The sequence below is a fragment of the Oncorhynchus mykiss genome, chromosome 15 (genome assembly GCF_013265735.2).
Source record: "Oncorhynchus mykiss isolate Arlee chromosome 15, USDA_OmykA_1.1, whole genome shotgun sequence".
Classification (NCBI taxonomy): domain Eukaryota; kingdom Metazoa; phylum Chordata; class Actinopteri; order Salmoniformes; family Salmonidae; genus Oncorhynchus; species Oncorhynchus mykiss.
This window is the reverse complement of record NC_048579.1, coordinates 41,261,768-41,275,345: the sequence shown is the minus strand read 5'-3', so window position 1 is coordinate 41,275,345 and position 13,578 is coordinate 41,261,768. Positions and strand designations below refer to the sequence as shown.

Sequence of the window (13,578 nt, the reverse complement as noted above, 5' to 3'; positions counted from 1 at the left end):
AAGTGTCAAGGGACTTGTCCCGGTAAAAGGACAGGTTTTTTAACCAAGGAAGAAATTAATACATGTTGTGCGATGCTGAACCCACTAGTGCAGAGCACAATGGATTAGCAGTCCATTACCTTAATCACTTGTCCACCTGGTCCTGCGCTCCAGTGGTAGCAGTCGCCCCTCCAACCAGTTGCCCAAGATCCGCCTGTCTCACATTGTTAAAGGCTCTTCAAAAGGGCTCGTCCGGGATTTGAACCGGGACCTCTCGCACCCAAAGCGAGAATCATACCCCTAGACCAACGAGCCATTTATTTCAAGACATTGTTTTGCAGTCGCCAGCAATGACGGTGAGAATATGCATTGACAGGTCGATGTTGCCAGGCCACAGTGGATCACGTGAGTGTTGGTGGTATACTTGTGAGCATAGCTATCTTCCAAGCAGTTGACCAGGTTTCAGTTCAAATACTCTGTAATTCATCTCCTGAGTCTTTCAGATTCAATCTTCATTAGCTGTAACAGCAAGAAACAAATGAAGAAAGAGCTAAATGTAGATTTTAACAATTAAAAAGTAGACATCAAAATCAATTGGATCTCATTTCATTTGATCCGATTGACGCACCGGTATGTGAATAAAAAAACAAAAAAACATTGGAATCTCTCAGTTTTAAATTAGAAATGTCACACATTTTGCACTGGATGCTTCTCAGTCCTACCATAACTGCTGATGTTACACCTCTGCATTTTTGGTGAAATGTGGCAGAGCGAGAGCAATGTTTGTCAAAACATGACACATCCCTAAAATCTGTATTCTCATACAAATGTCTATAGCTTCAGAACGGTTTGACCTACAAAATAGTTTGCCCATTCTTTGGAAAGGGGAGACTCTCACAAACACAATGCTGTTCTCAGTTTTGCTCTACGACCCCCACAAGTGTCAAGGGACTTGTCCCGGTAAAAGGACAGGTTTTTTAACCAAGGAAGAAATTAATACATGTTGTGCGATGCTGAACCCACTAGTGCAGAGCACAATGGATTAGCAGTCCATTACCTTAATCACTTGTCCACCTGGTCCTGCGCTCCAGTGGTAGCAGTCGCCCCTCCAACCAGTTGCCCAAGATCCGCCTGTCTCACATTGTTAAAGGCTCTTCAAAAGGGCTCGTCCGGGATTTGAACCCGGGACCTCTCGCACCCAAAGCGAGAATCATACCCCTAGACCAACGAGCCATTTATTTCAAGACATTGTTTTGCAGTCGCCAGCAATGACGGTGAGAATATGCATTGACAGGTCGATGTTGCCAGGCCACAGTGGATCACGTGAGTGTTGGTGGTATACTTGTGAGCATAGCTATCTTCCAAGCAGTTGACCAGGTTTCAGTTCAAATACTCTGTAATTCATCTCCTGAGTCTTTCAGATTCAATCTTCATTAGCTGTAACAGCAAGAAACAAATGAAGAAAGAGCTAAATGTAGATTTTAACAATTAAAAAGTAGACATCAAAATCAATTGGATCTCATTTCATTTGATCCGATTGACGCACCGGTATGTGAATAAAAAAACAAAAAAACATTGGAATCTCTCAGTTTTAAATTAGAAATGTCACACATTTTGCACTGGATGCTTCTCAGTCCTACCATAACTGCTGATGTTACACCTCTGCATTTTGGTGAAATGTGGCAGAGCGAGAGCAATGTTTGTCAAAACATGACACATCCCTAAAATCTGTATTCTCATACAAATGTCTATAGCTTCAGAACGGTTTGACCTACAAAATAGTTTGCCCATTCTTTGGAAAGGGGAGACTCTCACAAACACAATGCTGTTCTCAGTTTTGCTCTACGACCCCCACAAAGTCGTCAAGGGACCTATGTCCCGGTAAAAGGACAGGTTTTTAACCAAGGAAGAAATTAATACATGTTGTGCGATGCTGAACCCACTAGTGCAGAGCACAATGGATTAGCAGTCCATTACCTTAATCACTTGTCCACCTGGTCCTGCGCTCCAGTGGTAGCAGTCGCCCCTCCAACCAGTTGCCCAAGATCCGCCTGTCTCACATTGTTAAAGGCTCTTCAAAAGGGCTCGTCCGGGATTTGAACCCGGGACCTCTCGCACCCAAAGCGAGAATCATACCCCTAGACCAACGAGCCATTTATTTCAAGACATTGTTTTGCAGTCGCCAGCAATGACGGTGAGAATATGCATTGACAGGTCGATGTTGCCAGGCCACAGTGATCACGTGAGTGTTGGTGGTATACTTGTGAGCATAGCTATCTTCCAAGCAGTTGACCAGGTTTCAGTTCAAATACTCTGTAATTCATCTCCTGAGTCTTTCAGATTCAATCTTCGTTAGCTGTAACAGCAAGAAACAAATGAAGAAAGAGCTAAATGTAGATTTTAACAATTAAAAGTAGACATCAAAATCAATTGGATCTCATTTCATTTGATCCGATTGACGCACCGGTATGTGAATAAAAAAAACAAAAAAACATTGGAATCTCTCAGTTTTAAATTAGAAATGTCACACATTTTGCACTGGATGCTTCTCAGTCCTACCATAACTGCTGATGTTACACCTCTGCATTTTGGTGAATGTGGCAGAGCGAGAGCAATGTTTGTCAAAACATGACACATCCCTAAAATCTGTATTCTCATACAAATGTCTATAGCTTCAGAACGGTTTGACCTACAAAATAGTTTGCCCATTCTTTGGAAAGGGGAGACTCTCACAAACACAATGCTGTTCTCAGTTTTGCTCTACGACCCCCACAAGTGTCAAGGGACTTGTCCCGGTAAAAGGACAGGTTTTTTAACCAAGGAAGAAATTAATACATGTTGTGCGATGCTGAACCCACTAGTGCAGAGCACAATGGATTAGCAGTCCAATTACCTTAATCACTTGTCCACCTGGTCCTGCGCTCCAGTGGTAGCAGTCGCCCCTCCAACCAGTTGCCCAAGATCCGCCTGTCTCACATTGTTAAAGGCTCTTCAAAAGGGCTCGTCCGGATTTGAACCCGGGACCTCTCGCACCCAAAGCGAGAATCATACCCCTAGACGAACGAGCCATTTATTTCAAGACATTGTTTTGCAGTCGCCAGCAATGACGGTGAGAATATGCATTGACAGGTCGATGTTGCCAGGCCACAGTGGATCACGTGAGTGTTGGTGGTATACTTGTGAGCATAGCTATCTTCCAAGCAGTTGACCAGGTTTCAGTTCAAATACTCTGTAATTCATCTCCTGAGTCTTTCAGATTCAATCTTCATTAGCTGTAACAGCAAGAAACAAATGAAGAAAGAGCTAAATGTAGATTTTAACAATTAAAAAGTAGACATCAAAATCAATTGGATCTCATTTCATTTGATCCGATTGACGCACCGGTATGTGAATAAAAAAAACAAAAAACATTGGAATCTCTCAGTTTTAAATTAGAAATGTCACACATTTTGCACTGGATGCTTCTCAGTCCTACCATAACTGCTGATGTTACACCTCTGCATTTTGGTGAAATGTGGCAGAGCGAGAGCAATGTTTGTCAAAACATGACACATCCCTAAAATCTGTATTCTCATACAAATGTCTATAGCTTCAGAACGGTTTGACCTACAAAATAGTTTGCCCATTCTTTGGAAAGGGGAGACTCTCACAAACACAATGCTGTTCTCAGTTTTGCTCTACGACCCCCACAAGTGTCAAGGGACTCGTCTGAAGGTAACCTATGTCCCGGTAAAAGGACAGGTTTTTTAACCAAGGAAGAAATTAATACATGTTGTGCGATGCTGAACCCACTAGTGCAGAGCACAATGGATTAGCAGTCCATTAACTTAATCACTTGTCCACCTGGTCCTGCGCTCCAGTAGTAGCAGTCGCCCCTCCAACCAGTTGCCCAAGATCCGCCTGTCTCACATTGTTAAAGGCTCTTCAGGGATTTGAACCCGGGACCTCTCGCACCCAAAGCAAGAATCATACCCTAGACCAACGAGCCATTTATTTCAAGACATTGTTTTGCAGTCGCCAGCAATGACGGTGAGAATATGCATTGACAGGTCGATGTTGCCAGGCCACAGTGGATCACGTGAGTGTTGGTGGTATACTTGTGAGCATAGCTATCTTCCAAGCAGTTGACCAGGTTTCAGTTCAAATACTCTGTAATTCATCTCCTGAGTCTTTCAGATTCAATCTTCATTAGCTGTAACAGCAAGAAACAAATGAAGAAAGAGCTAAATGTAGATTTTAACAATTAAAAGTAGACATCAAAATCAATTGGATTTCATTTGATCCGATTGACGCACCGGTATGTGAATAAAAAAACAAAAAAACATTGGAATCTCTCAGTTTTAAATTAGAAATGTCACACATTTTGCACTGGATGCTTCTCAGTCCTACCATAACTGCTGATGTTACACCTCTGCATTTTTGGTGAAATGTGGCAGAGCGAGAGCAATGTTTGTCAAACATGACACATCCCTAAAATCTGTATTCTCATACAAATGTCTATAGCTTCAGAACGGTTTGACCTACAAAATAGTTTGCCCATTCTTTGGAAAGGGGAGACTCTCACAAACACAATGCTGTTCTCAGTTTTGCTCTACGACCCCCACAAGTGTCAAGGGACTTGTCCCGGTAAAAGGACAGGTTTTTTAACCAAGGAAGAAATTAATACATGTTGTGCGATGCTGAACCCACTAGTGCAGAGCACAATGGATTAGCAGTCCATTACCTTAATCACTTGTCCACCTGGTCCTGCGCTCCAGTGGTAGCAGTCGCCCCTCCAACCAGTTGCCCAAGATCCGCCTGTCTCACATTGTTAAAGGCTCTTCAAAAGGGCTCGTCGGGATTTGAACCCGGGACCTCTCGCACCCAAAGCGAGAATCATACCCCTAGACGAACGAGCCATTTATTTCAAGACATTGTTTTGCAGTCGCCAGCAATGACGGTGAGAATATGCATTGACAGGTCGATGTTGCCAGGCCACAGTGGATCACGTGAGTGTTGGTGGTATACTTGTGAGCATAGCTATCTTCCAAGCAGTTGACCAGGTTTCAGTTCAAATACTCTGTAATTCATACTCCTGAGTCTTTCAGATTCAATCTTCATTAGCTGTAACAGCAAGAAACAAATGAAGAAAGAGCTAAATGTAGATTTTAACAATTAAAAAGTAGACATCAAAATCAATTGGATCTCATTTCATTTGATCCGATTGACGCACCGGTATGTGAATAAAAAAACAAAAAAACATTGGAATCTCTCAGTTTAAATTAGAAATGTCACACATTTTGCACTGGATGCTTCTCAGTCCTACCATAACTGCTGATGTTACACCTCTGCATTTTTGGTGAAATGTGGCAGAGCGGAGAGCAATGTTTGTCAAAACATGACACATCCCTAAAATCTGTATTCTCATACAAATGTCTATAGCTTCAGAACGGTTTGACCTACAAAATAGTTTGCCCATTCTTTGGAAAGGGGAGACTCTCACAAACACAATGCTGTTCTCAGTTTTGCTCTACGACCCCCACAAGTGTCAAGGGACTTGTCCCGGTAAAAGGACAGGTTTTTTAACCAAGGAAGAAATTAATACATGTTGTGCGATGCTGAACCCACTAGTGCAGAGCACAATGGATTAGCAGTCCATTACCTTAATCACTTGTCCACCTGGTCCTGCGCTCCAGTGGTAGCAGTCGCCCCTCCAACCAGTTGCCCAAGATCCGCCTGTCTCACATTGTTAAAGGCTCTTCAAAAGGGCTCGTCCGGGATTTGAACCCGGGACCTCTCGCACCCAAAGCGAGAATCATACCCCTAGACGAACGAGCCATTTATTTCAAGACATTGTTTTGCAGTCGCCAGCAATGACGGTGAGAATATGCATTGACAGGTCGATGTTGCCAGGCCACAGTGGATCACGTGAGTGTTGGTGGTATACTTGTGAGCATAGCTATCTTCCAAGCAGTTGACCAGGTTTCAGTTCAAATACTCTGTAATTCATCTCCTGAGTCTTTCAGATTCAATCTTCATTAGCTGTAACAGCAAGAAACAAATGAAGAAAGAGCTAAATGTAGATTTTAACAATTAAAAAGTAGACATCAAAATCAATTGGATCTCATTTCATTTGATCCGATTGACGCACCGGTATGTGAATAAAAAAACAAAAAAACATTGGAATCTCTCAGTTTTAAATTAGAAATGTCACACATTTTGCACTGGATGCTTCTCAGTCCTACCATAACTGCTGATGTTACACCTCTGCATTTTTGGTGAAATGTGGCAGAGCGAGAGCAATGTTTGTCAAAACATGACACATCCCTAAAATCTGTATTCTCATACAAATGTCTATAGCTTCAGAACGGTTTGACCTACAAAATAGTTTGCCCATTCTTTGGAAAGGGGAGACTCTCACAAACACAATGATGTTCTCAGTTTTGCTCTACGACCCCCACAAGTGTCAAGGGACTCGTCTGAAGGTAACCTATGTCCCGGTAAAAGGACAGGTTTTTAACCAAGGAAGAAATTAATACATGTTGTGCGATGCTGAACCCACTAGTGCAGAGCACAATGGATTAGCAGTCCATTACCTTAATCACTTGTCCACCTGGTCCTGCGCTCCAGTGGTAGCAGTCGCCCCTCCAACCAGTTGCCCAAGATCCACCTGTCTCACATTGTTAAAGGCTCTTCAGGGATTTGAACCCGGGACCTCTCGCACCCAAAGCAAGAATCATACCCCTAGACCAACGAGCCATTTATTTCAAGACATTGTTTTGCAGTCGCCAGCAATGACGGTGAGAATATGCATTGACAGGTCGATGTTGCCAGGCCACAGTGGATCACGTGAGTGTTGGTGGTATACTTGTGAGCATAGCTATCTTCCAAGCAGTTGACCAGGTTTCAGTTCAAATACTCTGTAATTCATCTCCTGAGTCTTTCAGATTCAATCTTCATTAGCTGTAACAGCAAGAAACAAATGAAGAAAGAGCTAAATGTAGATTTTAACAATTAAAAAGTAGACATCAAAATCAATTGGATCTCATTTCATTTGATCCGATTGACGCACCGGTATGTGAATAAAAAAACAAAAAAACATTGGAATCTCTCAGTTTTAAATTAGAAATGTCACACATTTTGCACTGGATGCTTCTCAGTCCTACCATAACTGCTGATGTTACACCTCTGCATTTTTGGTGAAATGTGGCAGAGCGAGAGCAATGTTTGTCAAAACATGACACATCCCTAAAATCTGTATTCTCATACAAATGTCTATAGCTTCAGAACGGTTTGACCTACAAATAGTTTGCCCATTCTTTGGAAAGGGGAGACTCTCACAAACACAATGCTGTTCTCAGTTTTGCTCTACGACCCCCACAAGTGTCAAGGGACTCGTCTGAAGGTAACCTATGTCCCGGTAAAAGGACAGGTTTTTTAACCAAGGAAGAAATTAATACATGTTGTGCGATGCTGAACCCACTAGTGCAGAGCACAATGGATTAGCAGTCCATTAACTTATTCACTTGTCCACCTGGTCCTGCGCTCCAGTAGTAGCAGTCGCCCCTCCAACCAGTTGCCCAAGATCCGCCTGTCTCACATTGTTAAAGGCTCTTCAGGGATTTGAACCCGGGACCTCTCGCACCCAAAGCAAGAATCATACCCCTAGACCAACGAGCCATTTATTTCAAGACATTGTTTTGCAGTCGCCAGCAATGACGGTGAGAATATGCATTGACAGGTCGATGTTGCCAGGCCACAGTGGATCACGTGAGTGTTGGTGGTATACTTGTGAGCATAGCTATCTTCCAAGCAGTTGACCAGGTTTCAGTTCAAATACTCTGTAATTCATCTCCTGAGTCTTTCAGATTCAATCTTCATTAGCTGTAACAGCAAGAAACAAATGAAGAAAGAGCTAAATGTAGATTTTAACAATTAAAAAGTAGACATCAAAATCAATTGGATTTCATTTGATCCGATTGACGCACCGGTATGTGAATAAAAAAACAAAAAAACATTGGAATCTCTCAGTTTTAAATTAGAAATGTCACACATTTTGCACTGGATGCTTCTCAGTCCTACCATAACTGCTGATGTTACACCTCTGCATTTTTGGTGAAATGTGGCAGAGCGAGAGCAATGTTTGTCAAAACATGACACATCCCTAAAATCTGTATTCTCATACAAATGTCTATAGCTTCAGAACGGTTTGACCTACAAAATAGTTTGCCCATTCTTTGGAAAGGGGAGACTCTCACAAACACAATGATGTTCTCAGTTTTGCTCTACGACCCCCACAAGTGTCAAGGGACTCGTCTGAAGGTAACCTATGTCCCGGTAAAAGGACAGGTTTTTTAACCAAGGAAGAAATTAATACATGTTGTGCGATGCTGAACCCACTAGTGCAGAGCACAATGGATTAGCAGTCCATTAACTTAATCACTTGTCCACCTGGTCCTGCGCTCCAGTGGTAGCAGTCGCCCCTCCAACCAGTTGCCCAAGATCCGCCTGTCTCACATTGTTAAAGGCTCTTCAAAAGGGCTCGTCCGGGATTTGAACCGGGACCTCTCACACCCAAAGCTAGAATCATACCCCTAGACCAACGAGCCATTTATTTCAAGACATTGTTTTGCAGTCGCCAGCAATGACGGTGAGAATATGCATTGACAGGTCGATGTTGCCAGGCCACAGTGGATCACGTGAGTGTTGGTGGTATACTTGTGAGCATAGCTATCTTCCAAGCAGTTGACCAGGTTTCAGTTCAAATACTCTGTAATTCATCTCCTGAGTCTTTCAGATTCAATCTTCATTAGCTGTAACAGCAAGAAACAAATGAAGAAAGAGCTAAATGTAGATTTTAACAATTAAAAAGTAGACATCAAAATCAATTGGATCTCATTTCATTTGATCCGATTGACGCACCGGTATGTGAATAAAAAAACAAAAAAACATTGGAATCTCTCAGTTTTAAATTAGAAATGTCACACATTTTGCACTGGATGCTTCTCAGTCCTACCATAACTGCTGATGTTACACCTCTGCATTTTTGGTGAAATGTGGCAGAGCGAGAGCAATGTTTGTCAAAACATGACACATCCCTAAAATCTGTATTCTCATACAAATGTCTATAGCTTCAGAACGGTTTGACCTACAAAATAGTTTTGCCCATTCTTCGGAAAGGGGAGACTCTCACAAACACAATGCTGTTCTCAGTTTTGCTCTACGACCCCCACAAGTGTCAAGGGACTCGTCTGAAGGTAACCTATGTCCCGGTAAAAGGACAGGTTTTTTAACCAAGGAAGAAATTAATACATGTTGTGCGATGCTGAACCCACTAGTGCAGAGCACAATGGATTAGCAGTCCATTACCTTAATCACTTGTCCACCTGGTCCTGCGCTCCAGTGGTAGCAGTCGCCCCTCCAACCAGTTGCCCAACCAGTTGCCTGTCTCACATTGTTAAAGGCTCTTCAAAAGGGCTCGTCCAGGATTTGAACCCGGGACCTCTCGCACCCAAAGCGAGAATCATACCCCTAGACCAACGAGCCATTTATTTCAAGACATTGTTTTGCAGTCACCAGCAATGACGGTGAGAATATGCATTGACAGGTCGATGTTGCCAGGCCACAGTGGATCACTTGAGTGTTGGTGGTATACTTGTGAGCATAGCTATCTTCCAAGCAGTTGACCAGGTTTCAGTTCAAATACTCTGTAATTCATCTGCTGAGTCTTTCAGATTCAATCTTCATTAGCTGTAACAGCAAGAAACAAATGAAGAAAGAACTAAATGTAGATTTTAACAATTAAAAAGTAGACATCAAAATCAATTGGATCTCATTTCATTTGATCCGATTGACGCACCGGTATGTGAATAAAAAAACAAAAAAACATTGGAATCTCTCAGTTTTAAATTAGAAATGTCACACATTTTGCACTGGATGCTTCTCAGTCCTACCATAACTGCTGATGTTACACCTCTGCATTTTTGGTGAAATGTGGCAGAGCGAGAGCAATGTTTGTCAAAACATGACACATCCCTAAAATCTGTATTCTCATACAAATGTCTATAGCTTCAGAACGGTTTGACCTACAAAATAGTTTGCCCATTCTTTGGAAAGGGGAGACTCTCACAAACACAATGCTGTTCTCAGTTTTGCTCTACGACCCCCACAAGTGTCAAGGGACTCGTCTGAAGGTAACCTATGTCCCGGTAAAAGGACAGGTTTTTTAACCAAGGAAGAAATTAATACATGTTGTGCGATGCTGAACCCACTAGTGCAGAGCACAATGGATTAGCAGTCCATTAACTTAATCACTTGTCCACCTGGTCCTGCGCTCCAGTGGTAGCAGTCGCCCCTCCAACCAGTTGCCCAAGATCCGCCTGTCTCACATTGTTAAAGGCTCTTCAAAAGGGCTCGTCCGGGATTTGAACCCGGGACCTCTCACACCCAAAGCTAGAATCATACCCCTAGACCAACGAGCCATTTATTTCAAGACATTGTTTTGCAGTCACCAGCAATGACGGTGAGAATATGCATTGACAGGTCGATGTTGCCAGGCCACAGTGGATCACGTGAGTGTTGGTGGTATACTTGTGAGCATAGCTATCTTCCAAGCAGTTGACCAGGTTTCAGTTCAAATACTCTGTAATTCATCTCCTGAGTCTTTCAGATTCAATCTTCATTAGCTGTAACAGCAAGAAACAAATGAAGAAAGAACTAAATGTAGATTTTAACAATTAAAAAGTAGACATCAAAATCAATTGGATCTCATTTCATTTGATCCGATTGACGCACCGGTATGTGAATAAAAAAATAAAAAAACATTGGAATCTCTCAGTTTTAAATTAGAAATGTCACACATTTTGCACTGGATGCTTCTCAGTCCTACCATAACTGCTGATGTTACACCTCTGCATTTTTGGTGAAATGTGGCAGAGCGAGAGCAATGTTTGTCAAAACATGACACATCCCTAAAATCTGTATTCTCATGCTAATGTCTATAGCTTCAGAACGGTTTGACCTACAAAATAGTTTGCCCATTCTTTGGAAAGGGGAGACTCTCACAAACACAATGCTGTTCTCAGTTTTGCTCTACGACCCCCACAAGTGTCAAGGGACTCGTCTGAAGGTAACCTATGTCCCGGTAAAAGGACAGGTTTTTTAACCAAGGAAGAAATTAATACATGTTGTGCGATGCTGAACCCACTAGTGCAGAGCACAATGGATTAGCAGTCCATTACCTTAATCACTTGTCCACCTGGTCCTGCGCTCCAGTGGTAGCAGTCGCCCCTCCAACCAGTTGCCCAAGATCCGCCTGTCTCACATTGTTAAAGGCTCTTCAGAAGGGCTCGTCCAAGGACTCTCACAAACACAATGCTGTTCTCAGTTTTGCTCTACGACCCCCACAAGTGTCAAGGGACTTGTCCCGGTAAAAGGACAGGTTTTTTAACCAAGGAAGAAATTAATACATGTTGTGCGATGCTGAACCCACTAGTGCAGAGCACAATGGATTAGCAGTCCATTACCTTAATCACTTGTCCACCGTGTCCTGCGCTCCAGTGGTAGCAGTCGCCCCTCCAACCAGATGCCCAACCAGTTGCCTGTCTCACATTGTTAAAGGCTCTTCAAAAGGGCTCGTCCAGGATTTGAACCCGGGACCTCTCGCACCCAAAGCAAGAATCATACCCCTAGACCAACGAGCCATTTATTTCAAGACATTGTTTTGCAGTCACCAGCAATGACGGTGAGAATATGCATTGACAGGTCGATGTTGCCAGGCCACAGTGGATCACGTGAGTGTTGGTGGTATACTTGTGAGCATAGCTATCTTCCAAGCAGTTGACCAGGTTTCAGTTCAAATACTCTGTAATTCATCTGCTGAGTCTTTCAGATTCAATCTTCATTAGCTGTAACAGCAAGGAACAAATGAAGAAAGAACTAAATGTAGATTTTAACAATTAAAAAGTAGACATCAAAATCAATTGGATCTCATTTCATTTGATCCGATTGACGCACCGGTATGTGAATAAAAAAATAAAAAAACATTGGAATCTCTCAGTTTTAAATTAGAAATGTCACACATTTTGCACTGGATGCTTCTCAGTCCTACCATAACTGCTGATGTTACACCTCTGCATTTTTGGTGAAATGTGGCAGAGCGAGAGCAATGTTTGTCAAAACATGACACATCCCTAAAATCTGTATTCTCATACTAATGTCTATAGCTTCAGAACGGTTTGACCTACAAAATAGTTTGCCCATTCTTCGGAAAGGGGAGACTCTCACAAACACAATGCTGTTCTCAGTTTTGCTCTACGACCCCCACAAGTGTCAAGGGACTCGTCTGAAGGTAACCTATGTCCCGGTAAAAGGACAGGTTTTTTAACCAAGGAAGAAATTAATACATGTTGTGCGATGCTGAACCCACTAGTGCAGAGCACAATGGATTAGCAGTCCATTACCTTAATCACTTGTCCACCTGGTCCTGCGCTCCAGTGGTAGCAGTCGCCCCTCCAACCAGTTGCCCAACCAGTTGCCTGTCTCACATTGTTAAAGGCTCTTCAAAAGGGCTCGTCCAGGATTTGAACCCGGGACCTCTCGCACCCAAAGCGAGAATCATACCCCTAGACCAACGAGCCATTTATTTCAAGACATTGTTTTGCAGTCACCAGCAATGACGGTGAGAATATGCATTGACAGGTCGATGTTGCCAGGCCACAGTGGATCACTTGAGTGTTGGTGGTATACTTGTGAGCATAGCTATCTTCCAAGCAGTTGACCAGGTTTCAGTTCAAATACTCTGTAATTCATCTGCTGAGTCTTTCAGATTCAATCTTCATTAGCTGTAACAGCAAGAAACAAATGAAGAAAGAACTAAATGTAGATTTTAACAATTAAAAAGTAGACATCAAAATCAATTGGATCTCATTTCATTTGATCCGATTGACGCACCGGTATGTGAATAAAAAAACAAAAAAACATTGGAATCTCTCAGTTTTAAATTAGAAATGTCACACATTTTGCACTGGATGCTTCTCAGTCCTACCATAACTGCTGATGTTACACCTCTGCATTTTTGGTGAAATGTGGCAGAGCGAGAGCAATGTTTGTCAAAACATGACACATCCCTAAAATCTGTATTCTCATACAAATGTCTATAGCTTCAGAACGGTTTGACCTACAAAATAGTTTGCCCATTCTTTGGAAAGGGGAGACTCTCACAAACACAATGATGTTCTCAGTTTTGCTCTACGACCCCCACAAGTGTCAAGGGACTCGTCTGAAGGTAACCTATGTCCCGGTAAAAGGACAGGTTTTTTAACCAAGGAAGAAATTAATACATGTTGTGCGATGCTGAACCCACTAGTGCAGAGCACAATGGATTAGCAGTCCATTAACTTAATCACTTGTCCACCTGGTCCTGCGCTCCAGTGGTAGCAGTCGCCCCTCCAACCAGTTGCCCAAGATCCGCCTGTCTCACATTGTTAAAGGCTCTTCAAAAGGGCTCGTCCGGGATTTGAACCCGGGACCTCTCACACCCAAAGCTAGAATCATACCCCTAGACCAACGAGCCATTTATTTCAAGACATTGTTTTGCAGTCACCAGCAATGACGGTGAGA

General features: G+C 42.7%; 9 non-coding genes across 9 annotated transcripts; all 9 read right to left on the bottom strand.

The window, feature by feature from the left end:
* Positions 1-223: 223 nt before the first annotated feature.
* On the bottom strand, positions 224-294 carry trnap-ugg. Its single transcript has one exon. It is a non-coding gene; the product is annotated as a tRNA-Pro (tRNA).
* An 846-nt stretch (positions 295-1,140) lies between these two features.
* On the bottom strand, positions 1,141-1,212 carry trnap-ugg. The gene has a single exon. It is a non-coding gene; the product is annotated as a tRNA-Pro (tRNA).
* An 848-nt stretch (positions 1,213-2,060) lies between these two features.
* On the bottom strand, positions 2,061-2,132 carry trnap-ugg. The gene has a single exon. It is a non-coding gene; the product is annotated as a tRNA-Pro (tRNA).
* Positions 2,133-5,724: 3,592 nt separating this feature from the next.
* On the bottom strand, positions 5,725-5,796 carry trnap-ugg. Its single transcript has one exon. It is a non-coding gene; the product is annotated as a tRNA-Pro (tRNA).
* Positions 5,797-9,432: 3,636 nt separating this feature from the next.
* On the bottom strand, positions 9,433-9,504 carry trnap-ugg. Its single transcript has one exon. It is a non-coding gene; the product is annotated as a tRNA-Pro (tRNA).
* An 863-nt stretch (positions 9,505-10,367) lies between these two features.
* trnap-ugg lies at positions 10,368-10,439 on the bottom strand. The gene has a single exon. It is a non-coding gene; the product is annotated as a tRNA-Pro (tRNA).
* A 1,149-nt stretch (positions 10,440-11,588) lies between these two features.
* Positions 11,589-11,660, bottom strand: trnap-ugg. The gene has a single exon. It is a non-coding gene; the product is annotated as a tRNA-Pro (tRNA).
* An 864-nt stretch (positions 11,661-12,524) lies between these two features.
* Positions 12,525-12,596, bottom strand: trnap-ugg. The gene has a single exon. It is a non-coding gene; the product is annotated as a tRNA-Pro (tRNA).
* Positions 12,597-13,459: 863 nt separating this feature from the next.
* On the bottom strand, positions 13,460-13,531 carry trnap-ugg. Its single transcript has one exon. It is a non-coding gene; the product is annotated as a tRNA-Pro (tRNA).
* Between the last annotated feature and the right edge of the window lie 47 nt (positions 13,532-13,578).